The sequence below is a fragment of the Eretmochelys imbricata genome, chromosome 10 (genome assembly GCF_965152235.1).
Source record: "Eretmochelys imbricata isolate rEreImb1 chromosome 10, rEreImb1.hap1, whole genome shotgun sequence".
NCBI lineage: Eukaryota > Metazoa > Chordata > Testudines > Cheloniidae > Eretmochelys > Eretmochelys imbricata.
The window spans coordinates 70,187,153-70,199,296 of record NC_135581.1 but is presented as its reverse complement, the minus strand read 5'-3'; positions in this window follow the sequence as shown (position 1 = coordinate 70,199,296).

Sequence of the window (12,144 nt, the reverse complement as noted above, 5' to 3'; positions counted from 1 at the left end):
ACTGCATGTGCCCTCACCAGTGCTTAATGTGCGCCAGGGCTGAGCCCTGGCACCTGTCGGCTCGGCAGTCCATAGCCCCAGCAGCCCTGAGCTCGCTGCATCCGTTATGAATGTAAAAAAAAAAAAAAAAAGATTTGAGCCCCAACACCTCTTTCATGACAAATTAAGCATTGGCCCTCACTCCAGGCATCTCACTCCTGCTCTGCAATATTGCCTGCTATTCCAGTCCTGGGCTTTACACACAGCCCTGCCGGTGCCCCTCAGGCCTGACCCGCAGCACCCTACTGTTCAAATCTGGGCCCTGTCCGTGCAGTTCACTCCTGACACGCAGCCCCAAGCATTTGTGGAAACTGCGCTAAGCTTGAAGCGTTGTCAGCTGAATCCTGTGGGGAGGGTGCATCTCTTTGTTCTGTGTTTGTCCAGTGCCTAGCACAGCAGGCTGGACCCTCTAGGCACTGCTGCAACGCAATAATAAGCAAACAGGCCTTGGGTGAAGTTGGGCACTTGCCAGTGTTTTTTTAGTTCCTAACTAACTGCTACTTGTTATAGTGCAAGGGGGAAAGTACATTAGCTTGCACAGACCTAGGTTTAATTAGCCAACATGCATCATCATCATCCTCCATACACAGACTGCTAAGGACCCTTGTGCCAGTCAGAGTGACCAAGGTTGAAGGCGTTGCACCAGGCATCGTGTAGTGAAGTTCCCTGATCTGGCTCGGTTCTGTGGACCCACACATCTCTGGGGCAGCCCCAGGTAGGGCAGGGCATGTACCCCTTCGCACGTCAATGGAGATTTGAAAGCACAGTGCACTGAGGTGTTTTTGTCTATCGTGATGATGTGGCCAAAAAGCATGCAACACTGCTTTCAAATATAATGAGGGAGTAAAGGAAGGCCAGATCTTTGGGAGACTGTGACAGTCACACAAAGCCGAACCACTTGATGCTCAGGATTTGGCGCTGACAGTGCATAGGGAGTGCCACTAGCCACTCTAAGTCTGCCTGTAAGATTCCAGATTTCTGGCAGTAAACATTCAGTCACCGAGAATGTTTTCAATACAGCTTCCATTTGTGTAAGACCTACAAAAACAATGCTTTCTACTCTTCCTGTGCAGCAACAAACTAACTTACCCTCTTCCTGGAGTTATGCTGGCATCATCTGGGGAGTGGAGGCACAAGGGAAGGTGTGTCTTTGCCATAAGAGGGTGGTAGAGAGAAAGTCTGTGTCTATAAATCTATGACTGATAAATAAATAATGGGCCAAATGGGTAGGAGACAATATTTCCCAGTGAATGGGAATAGCATCTCACTTCACCCAATTACCTCCTTGGCACTGCACTGCATGCCCCCATATGGAGGGAATCGCTGCCATTGCCACAGCGGATCCTTCTCCCTCAGCCCTTCCTAATGTCTGCTTCAATCACATTGTCCCTTGGTGGCACCCCAGTTCACGAAGCTCTTAGGCCCCAGGATGGGCCTAGACAAGGAGGGAGAATCGGGGTAGATGCCAGGGCTGCCAGGTGAGATCCCAGCAATCAACCCAAAGCAGATAATAACAGGACACATCTCAACCCCTTCCAGCCCATCATATGTCTCTTTTCATTAGCTCTTGCAGCCAATGAGAGCATATGAACCAAGACAGCAAGAATGGTTATTGGTTGTGGGGAGCTACAAAAGGGTTGCTGATGGGTTATATAAAATCTGGGGCTGGGCTATGCTCCTGGGATTCAGTCCCAGCCTCTGTGGCCCACAACTACTGGCCAGATTTGAGGTCTCCCAAGTTTAGGCTGCTGCAGCCCCAAAAGCTCAGGCCTCCTTCAGCACTGTACAGAGGCCCAGGCAGAGCGGTGACCAGGACACCAGCCAGCAACAGACCAAGGCTTGACTGGATGCTCTGCAAGGCAGTGCAAGTCCCTAGCCAGGAGAGCACGGCTGCTGGTTTGGGAAATGAGAGAGCTGGCCAGAAACAGCATATGGGTCTCATCTGGGGCAGCGCCCAGCCACTTGGGCCTGCTCCATAGTCAGAGCCATTAGTAAAGAAGATGAGAAATAAAGGGTTACGAATCTGGCATTGTAGACAAAGTTGCTTAATTAGCAGCCTTGAGGAGTACTAATGAGCTAGCCTAGCATATGCTGTCTGCACGGCCCCTTTCAGCCCCTGTGTTGGGGCACAATTTTTCCACTGAGAGCCCCTGTCCCTTGGCATGGTGGTGGAAGCTCATGCAGATATGAGAGCCAGCAGGGCACTTCCTGACCATGGCAACTGTCTGCAGCATATGACCCCTCCTGGCAGGAATATGGGGACAGGGGGCTGGGTAGGGCAGTGCCAGCTAGATGGGTCTAGCTTCACTGCGGCCAAAGGCTCAGCAGGAGAAGTGGCCTTTGTGCAGCACAATCCCCCCTTTCTCTTCCCGTGTCAGGCAGGAGAGAGCAGAGGGGAAGGGCATCATGACTCCTGCCACTTCTGGGGAAGGGTGGAAATGAACTTCTCAGTGCAGCAAACATGCTGAGCAGGCAGCCTCAGTCTGTGCAGTCTGCCCGGGCCGCCACTAAACTTCACACCGCCTTAAGCTGCCTCACCACGGGCCAACCACCAAGCACCCCAACCTGTCCTCCACAGTCACAGAGGAAAGCAACCCCCAGCCCAGCCCCACCAGGGCAGCTCCTACCAGCTCTGCTGGAGACATCTCTCACCTGAGACCCGTTCAGCTGACTAGGGAGGTGTCCTGGCACAGCTGCTACGACTCTGCTGGGCATAGTGAGTCCCACATGCTGTACTGGCAACCCCAGAGGTCCCAGAATCCTAAGTAAGACTCCCTAGAATCACCAGATTGGGCCAAACCCCATGAGATTTGTTTTTAAAAAAAGATTATATTGTAGTTTTTGGTCTGTGCTTTGATTTTTGAACTCTCCCTGCCCAACCCCAGTGTGTGGGGAGGGCCAATTTATGTTGCCACCTCTCCTAAGTTTATTAGCCTCCGCTGCAGGAGGTCAGACCCCCACATCTGCCCTTGGCTGTGCCCAGCCATTAATTTTGCCCCCAACTGATCCTGTCTCCCCAGTCCCTACACCAATTCTGCCTCCACATCTGCCCAGCCCCCTCTACCACCCATTAGTTCTGCTCCCCCACCTCTCCTCTTCTCTTCCTGCAGCTCCAGGGGCTCTTCACCCCCTTTCCCAAGGCTGGGGGTCTGCAGCAGGGTCCCTGCTCCCCCTTTCAGACTGGGGAGGCAGCTCCAGGGATTCTCCCCTCTGTGCCTGGAGGGAGAGAGGAGGATTTGAGGATCTGCCCTGCACTGCTGGCCTCTTTCTGCTCCCTCCTCTCCTCCTATAAGAAAGGTGTCAGGCTGCTGAGGGGAGGAGGAGAGAGCTCTGCCTGCCTTCTGCGGCCATCCTGATTGGCTGCTCTTCCCCAAGAGGCAGGCAAGTGGGGCAGGCAGCCAATCAGAGGGGCTTTCCCACAGGCAGGGTCTACAGCTTTGGGAGATGGCTGCAGTCACCCTGCAAGCTGGGAGAGTTGGCAGCGCTGCAGCACGGCACCTTCTAGCGACTCCCCACAAGCTCAGTGCCATGTGGCCAATCCGTCTCAGACAGGGGCAGGCAAACTCAGTTGTAAGAGCCCCTCGGCATGATGAGCGGAGGCCCATCTCCCACCTGAGACTCTCTGCACAGCTCCTACTATCTCTGCCAAGGACAGGCTCCCTTTTGACCCACCTGGCAGATCTGCCTACAGAGACCAGGAGGGTGCCGAGTTTGAGTGGCAGCTGTGGAAAGGTCCCGGCCTCACTCTCAGTGAGTCCAGCTGCCAGATGGGGGACTTCACTGGTGGGTTAATTGGAACAAATGAACTGCCAGACTGGATCAGACCTGAGATGTCTCTTATCCACTGTCCTGTCTCCAACTGTGGCCAGCACTAGACACTTCCGATGAAGGTGCAATAAACCCGGCATTGGCAGTTGTGGGATTATCTGCCCCCCATGGAAGTCTCATCCTAAACCCTAGTAGTTAGAGTTTAGGTTAAATCCTGAAGCACGAGGTTTATCTCCTTTTACAAAACACTTTATTTTAGCATTAGCTGCTCAAACTCCAGAAGTTCTTGTTGTCCACCTCAATGTTCAATACCTCTTTGAATTTTGCTAAAGTTCCTGGCTTCAACAACATCGTGTGGCAGTGAGTTCCACCGTCGAATTATGTCTTGTTTGGGGAAAGTGTTTTGTTCAGTTATGAATTTTCTGCCCTTCAAATTCATTTTTTTATTCCCAGGTCTCTCAAACACAGCAGAAGCACTGTCAGTCCTTGTAAGAAACACCTGGGAGACAGCTGGAGACGCACCCTTGACAATAACAAGGGGAGATGTACTGGCACAGCCTACCTGTCTGGTGCCTCAGCATTACCTTTAATTTTACTGCTGTTAATAGTGCTGCTGTTGTCATTGTGGTTTCTCAGTCAATCACCTGATCATCAGCCATGCAAACTTTATTTGGTATTATAAGCAACACTCCTTCCTGAATGGCCCATTTCCTTATTTGCCTGCCTTCTCCACCAGCATACATGCAGACCAGTCCAGGGTAACAGAAATTGCCCAAGGCACTATGACAGGAGGTACCAGGCATTTGCTGCTCCCTACTAGAGGCCCTGCCACCTTGGCTCAGCTCTATGAAGCTGTCCTTTTGGCAGAGAAGAGTAGTGACTTTGGACTTCTGGGGTTGCCTACATATGTCTCCAAGGATCATGTGCTGGAAGAACCAGCGAGACTTGGTCCCCCAGTAGTTAGAAGGGCTAGGAGCAAGCAGAGGCCAATCAAGGCCCAGCAGGCCAAATAAAAAGTCCTGGCTGTTTATCAAAGGCCAGTTCAGGGTGAAGCTGTGGCAGGGACCTAAGAAACCTATCCTGGTCAGGGGCCTACTGCTGACAGTACATTTGATTGGATCAGCGAAGGACTGTTGGTTTACATTATGGCCTTTCATCGCCAGGTGACCATTTGGAGTTAAGGGATAGGCCCACACCCGTCAAATAAATCCCAGGAGCACAGCCCCATGTCACCCATGCCCAGGAAACATAGGGATCTATTAGCCACCTATTCCCCACCCAGCATCTCCATCTTCTGCTGGTGGTATCACAATCAGTGACTGCTGCCATGAAGATGACTCCACAAAGAGAGGAGGTCACTTCAGCTGGAGGAGAAGTTGCAGGAGGAGCTGGAGCGAAGAACCTGCTTTTTGTAGAAGCCTCCAATACTGGGGTAATTATTGTTGTTGTGTTCAGAAAGCACACTAGGCAGCTGGGAGCCTGAGAGAAAAGAGGCCAGAAAGGAGAACCCAGAAGTGGGTGGGGTGGGGCTCCCGGAATTGTGAGTCACTGGACAGGGGTGTTTACCCTGTAACTCAGCCACAGAGGCAGTTCTAGGGAGATGGATGGTCTCTTAAAAGAATAAAAAGCAGCATCTTTTCCTTCAGTCCCTAAGGACATAAATGCCACTGTGTCCCTGGCAATAAACAGGGGAATGAGTATTTTTTTAAATTCCATGGGGAAGCCAGATTGTTCCTAACTAAGACAGAGTTCAAAGTCTTCCAGGAAGCATCAGTGGCTCATTAAAAGAAGACCTGGGAAAGGGAGTGACTCCAAGGAATCATAGAAGTTAGGTTTGCCCATCACATTCCAGCCTTATCTCCTTGAATCCAGTGCAGGATTGTCCCCTGCAGCATACCTTGTCCCTGCTGAATGAATACACATCATATGCACCAGGAATTAAATAGAAGAGTAACTGGCCTGTAATGTAAAAGAATAAGTCAGCTATGGATGGAGGCAGCTTCCATGTACTCTAAACCCAAACCAGGTTTCAGGGAACAGCCAAGCCACCTGCAGGGGATGGGTTATTTAAAATATATTTGAGGGGAAAGGTCAGTTTCACTGCATCCTACTGCAACAATTCAAGCTCCATTATGGAAGGCTTTATTGCTGGGTTTACTTTCTTTTGCATCTGCTTCCACCAGGTCTAAGTATACTGTTACCCCTTTCGACCCAAGCAGTTAGCCAAAATCTAGGGCTTGAGGATTGTTTCAGTTAGGAGGAGAAATTGACGATGGAGCCATGTATTTCTTTGATGCACTCCTGTTTAATTAACAAGAATATACAAAGTCAGGTTTCTGTTTCTCTGAACTCAGGAGGACTGCAACAACAGTTTGCTCAAAGTTCCAAGACCTTGTCAGCCAGCACTCAGCCCAAAAAGCTCTCTAGGCTTTTACTCAGGGCCACAGCCTCCATTCTTGTTCTGCTCCTTCTCTCTCTCTCTCTCTTTCTGTGCTGTTTCCTGCTGCTTCCATCTCATACATACAGACACACTGCTCCAATCCAATCAATCCTCTTCCCCTTTGTTTATCAGATCATAGTGGACCCTTCCTTGGGTCACATGGCTAATGTCTACTCCAGCTTTGCATGAGGTTTCAGCTTTGTTTTGCGTGGAGGTCCCTGTAGTTTCAGCCGTTTATTCCATCAAGGAGTTCCATTGCTTGTACACTTAGCCTGAGTGAAAGGCGGCTGTTCCACCCACCAGTTTCAATGAAGTTTAATCCAACTCATAACAATACCATAAACGTCCCCCACTCTCCAATTAAGGTTCTGAAACACCTGTCCCCATACCCTGAAGCTTCTGCCTGGAAGGGCTTTCCTCTCCCACTCCCAGAACTGATTGGGGTCTCTTCTTGATAAAAACAAAGCTTCTCTAGAAAGGAATGGAGCCAAGGCATTCCGACGTGATCTGGAATATTTCAATGGCCTCTTTCAGTATGTAATAAAGCCCAGTGCATTGTGGGTTCTTCTTTTCCCAGGGGTGGTCCAGTACCAGAGTTCTAGGCATTTTGGTTCTAGGCACTCCCACTCTACTCAGTGCTGGTTACTCCTTAGCTGGAGTAGTGTGTCCAGTTTTCGTCACCAGTGTATAGCAAGGATGGAGAGAAACTGGAAAGGATCCAGAGGAGAGTGACAAAGATGATCAAAGGGATGGAATGCAAGCCATATGAGCAAAGGCTGAAGGGACTGGGTATGTTTAGTTTGGAAAAGAGAAGACTAAGGAGGGACATGATAGCAGTCTTCAAATACTTGAAAGGCTGCCATAAAAAGATGGAGAAAAGTTGTTCTCTTTTGCCACAGAGGGCAGGACAAGAAACAATGGGTACGAACTACAGCAGAGAAGATTTAGAATAAATCTCAGGAAAAACTTCTTAACTGTAAGAACGGTAGGACAATGGAACAGACTGCCTAGGGAAGTTGTGGAAGCCCCTTTGCTGGAGGTTTTCAAAAGGAGGCTGGATAGCCATCTGTCTTGGATGGGTTAGACACAACAAATCCTGCATCTTGGTAGGGGGTTAGACTAGATGACCCTTGCGGTCCCTTCTAATGCAATGGTTCTGTGTTTCTGTGATTGTCATTTAGGCCAGCACCAGGTACTGAAATGCCTCATGACACTACACTGTTGGTAAAAACAATGAGGATTCCTTGTCACACGTTAGAGACTAACAAATTTATTTGGGCATAAGCTTTTGTGGGCTAAAACCCACTTCATCAAATGCATGGAATGGAAAATACAGTACAGCGGTATAAATACACAGCATTTGAAAAGATGGGAGTTGCCTTACCAAGTGGGCTATTCTCAACAGTTGACAAGAAGGGAGGGAAAATCACTTTTGTAGTGGTAATGAGTTCAGTGTAATCAAGGTGGCCCATTTCAAACAGTTGACAAGAAGGTGTGAGTATCAGCAGGGGGAAAATTAGTTTTTGTAGTGACCCATGGGGTGCCACAAGGACTCCTCATTGTTTTTGCTGATACAGACTAACACGGCTACCACTCTGAAACCTACACTGCTGGTGTTTGAATTCAGACCATGGCACTTGGCTTTAGGGTCAGCTTGCTTGGCATTTGCATCCACTTTTCCCCTTAAAGTGGCTCCAATGTTAAACTTGACAGAGTTGCTTCCAGCCTAGAGACCAACTCCACTCCCATATCCTCTGCGTCTTCCAAACCTTTTTACACATCACCCCCAAGTCACTTCAGCATTCAGGCCCCAAGGCTGCCTCTCTGCTCACTATGTGTCTGCAGCAGGTTCCCTCCCTCTCAGCTCGATCTAACCCGCACACAGAAGAGTAGGTCACAGCACAATTAGGGCTGTATTTTATACTTCAATATCTGGGTCCCGGAGAGATTTCCTAGTGCTATGAAATTAAGCCTTCTATAGCAACACTTTGAGGGGGAGGAAGGTGCAGTCTATAATGCAGTCTCAAGAGGATTAATCCCTAGCCTGTTCCTAATCCTTCTGACAGGGCAACCAGGCACTCGCTGCTGCGATCTGCAAACAGAATCACCTGCTTCAACTGCTTCATCTGCCCTGACCTAGTCACTGGCCAATCTGCATCCCAAATCCTGGCGACCAATGGCCAGAAAAGACATCTGGGATTTTTCACAGTCCCTGCATGAGACTTGACCTTTCCTTATTCTCCCACATAAAAGAGCTTCCTACATTTTTACCTCCCTTACTGATAAAGGGCCATTATTTATAGGAACCCAGAGTATTTGGCTGTGCTAAAATTTAGGTAACTAAGAACTCAGGAACATCTAAAGGATGTACTGAAGGATAATAATCTATAGCACATAGCACTTTATAGTCATTGCTTGTCCAATTCCCCTGGGAGGGATGTAGAGCATTATTGTTCCTGTGTGTTAATGAGGAAAGTGCAGTGCAGTGGCATGATTTTGCCCAGTTTAGAGTGCAAATCTGTTTCAGAGCTGAGACAAGAAGCCAGGTGGCTTGATTTCATGGCCTCTGCTCCAACCTCAGTAAAACAAGATTATATTCAGATTGGTATTAGTGTATCTAAGGTACTTTTATATAAGTCCCCCATTACCATTGTATCTGAGTGCCTCCCAGTCTTTAATGGACTTATCCTCACAATGCCCTGGGGATTGTGGGGATTTCCCCATTTCCATCTGGGGAAATGAGGCTCCAACTGGTGAAGTATCCTTCTCCTAATAGCACATATCAACATTCCTTTCAGACAGGCCTAGACAAGCTACAGAACAATGGAACCATTGTAATGATTAGCAAGGATGAGTGGACTGAATCTGCTCAAATACAAAGCAGATACCTGCAGGCAGATAAGCACTAAACAGTCCTTCTTTTTGGGAATCTATTGCCACACACTCCTACATCCTAAATTGTGCTCTCGCCTAACTTTACTCTTGCTATTTCATTTGATAACTGAAGTGATTTGAGCCACGGGATAAATTCTGGTCCTGATTTGACAATGCCCTATTCAGATGAGTAATGTTTACTCAGGCAATTTGTCCCATTGATGGGATTAGTGTGTGGGTAAAACCTTGCAGGATTGGGCCATGAGTTATATGCTGTTGTGCTCCGATTCATTAAATTGGGAACCACACCCTCCCCTGGCAGATATGCGTGATTTGTTGCAGAGCATCCCAACGCCAGCTGCACTCATTGCTCTAATCACCCTTCTGGGTGACCTTCACTCACTCAACCTGCACAATTGCCACAGCTCTGGCACAAGAAAAAAAAGGACACAGTGGCACCAGGAAGCAGCCCTCTTTATCCTGTGAGGAGAGTCCCCATGTCAGGCAGCTGGATCAGCACCTTCTGCCACCACATCTTGGGTCCATGTTGTGATACCCTCTCATCCTGATACAACACACGGGTTTTTTCATGTCCTGCAGGAGGTGAGACCCGCTCCCCACATGGGGACTTTCCCATGATAGTTAAATTATGCTGGGGAAGACTCTCCCAGGAGGGGGGACATTCTCCTACACAGACCCTTCGGAGTTAGATTTAATTGGGAGTTTCAACGTGCTCCTGGGAATGGTATATATCAAACTCTTAGGAGCCCAGATTGTCTCTTGTTCTGTATTTGTCCAGAGGGGCCATGTTCTCCATTGGGGCCTCTTTAGTACTACCACATAGAAATAAAGAATAACAATAATGAACAGGGATGTAGTCTTCCAAGGAATTTACAGAAACCTGTTCTGTCAGCGAGTTAAGAGAGGCAGTTTCTTAAAGCGTATTCCCCTTTTGCTTTCTCCTCCCCATCCCTCTTTTCTCCTCCCCCTTCCTGAGCTTCATATCTATGTAAACAAAGGAGAGAGACTCCTGCCCATGCCTGGCCCTGATTATTTCACTATGTTTCCCTTTGGTCTCTTGATTTCTGAGTTTAATCAGAATGTCTAAATTCATGCCCGAGCTGTTCTGCCACCACGCCTCCCCCGCCCTGCTCATATCCCCCGGGGCCTGGTGAGCAGGGTAGGATTTGCCATAGCTTGGGGACTTGTTTATTCAAACAGTAGTACTTAAAAGATACATTGGGTGCCCTTTTAAGAAACCTTTCAATTGCCATTTCTGAGACTGGCTGAGGCCAGATAGCTTTCTACTGAAGAACACAAACCTGTCCGGATCCCGTCACCTCTCTCACCCACCCACCCACAACTTGGTGCAGGATTTTCCAGGCTGACTATGCCTGACTTGGTTGCAAGTCTTACCCATTCCTTCCTTTTCCCCTGCAGTCCCTAGGGCTAAAGGCTGCTTTGGCTACTTGGGGCCCATTGTGTCCCCTAGGCTTTGACTCAGGTAGGTGCAGATCTTTGATGCAGCCTCAGAAGGATGAGTTGACCCCCTCTCACCACTATGCCTGAAGGGGGCAGTGCTTTACAAGTGAGGCAATCACTAAAAATCTGGTCCTGTCTCATCCAGGTTGTCTCAGATGCCAGGAGACTCCTATAAACCATAGGGCTGACTCCCATCGTGCCTCAGTTGAAGCTCAGTGGGAGCTCAACACAGGACTCTGGTGGTGCCTCTGGGTACGTCTACACAGCAAAAAAGGACCCACAGCAGTGAGTCTCAGAGCCAGGTCAACTGACTTGGGTTCATGGGGCTTGATCTACAGAGCTAAAAATAGCAGTGTAGATGTTCGGGTTTGGGCTGGAACCCAGGCTCTGAAACCCAGCAAGCGGGGACAGTCTTGGAGCCCGGGCTCCCTCCTCAGCCCGAATGACTACACTGCTATTTTTAGCCCTGTAGAGCAAGCCTGAGTCAATTAACCTGGGTTCTGAGAGCTGTGTAGACATGCCCTCTGAAGCCTACGGGGGCTGGGGGATATGTGAGAATGGATGAGGCCCTCTGTTCTGAATACAGACTGCATTTAGGTAGATTACAGATGGGTTCTTCTCTCTGGCTCATGAATTCAGGCTCCTTCTTTGCAGCTTCCTGCCTCCTTGGCTGCAGCTTCTCAAAACCACATGTTTGCAGAGAATGGAAACAACAGCAGGAGATGGTCTGGCATCCCCACCACAATGTCAAGGTCCCACATCCAGAAGAGCGGCTCCAGTCACTCATTTTCTGTTCCCACATGACTACTCCTTTCCTCAAAAGAAAAACAAAAACCCAAACTCCAAGCCAGGCATGTATGCCAACAGCAATCCGTGTGGAAGCGTCAGCGGCAGAAGTCACCCACCAGGGCTCAGATCAGGGTCATCAGTTGCTTATTATGCAGGGACAGAGCTTGTGGCACACTGTGGAGGCAAACAGGAAGGGAAATGTACATGGTGGATCTCACATGTTTGTAAAGTATATCAAAATGTATAATGTGCTCTGTAAGCACTGAGGGTTTTTATTACATCCAGAGTGCTCAGTTTATAAATCAGAAGAGAATTTTTGTAGCTGCTGCCACTGCAGATTCTAGCTGGATTTCCACTACCTCTTCTATCACCTCCAAGGACAGAGACTCCCCAGTGGGAATTCAGCTGGCAGTTCGGTTGTGATGTCGGAAGCCAGCTCACAATCCTGAGGCTGTCTCAGCTCCGCAGAGCTAGTTTTGTAGGAGTGAAAAAGCCCTATTAGTCCCAACCTGCCCATCTCTGGGGTGGTTGCTGCAGGATTTTCCCTGTGGGACATTGTCGAGACTTGGCTTTTGCCCTATCTAGTTTTAAGTGTCCCAAGTGATGGGGCTTCCCCTGGAGAGACTTTGCCACCAGGAAATCTATGTCACTGCCAGGAAGTTTATCTTGACATTCAGACTACATTTTGTTTTCTTAATTCCATTCCATTTCTCTTAGTCATACCCCATGGGCCCCCTGAAATCATTCCTCTT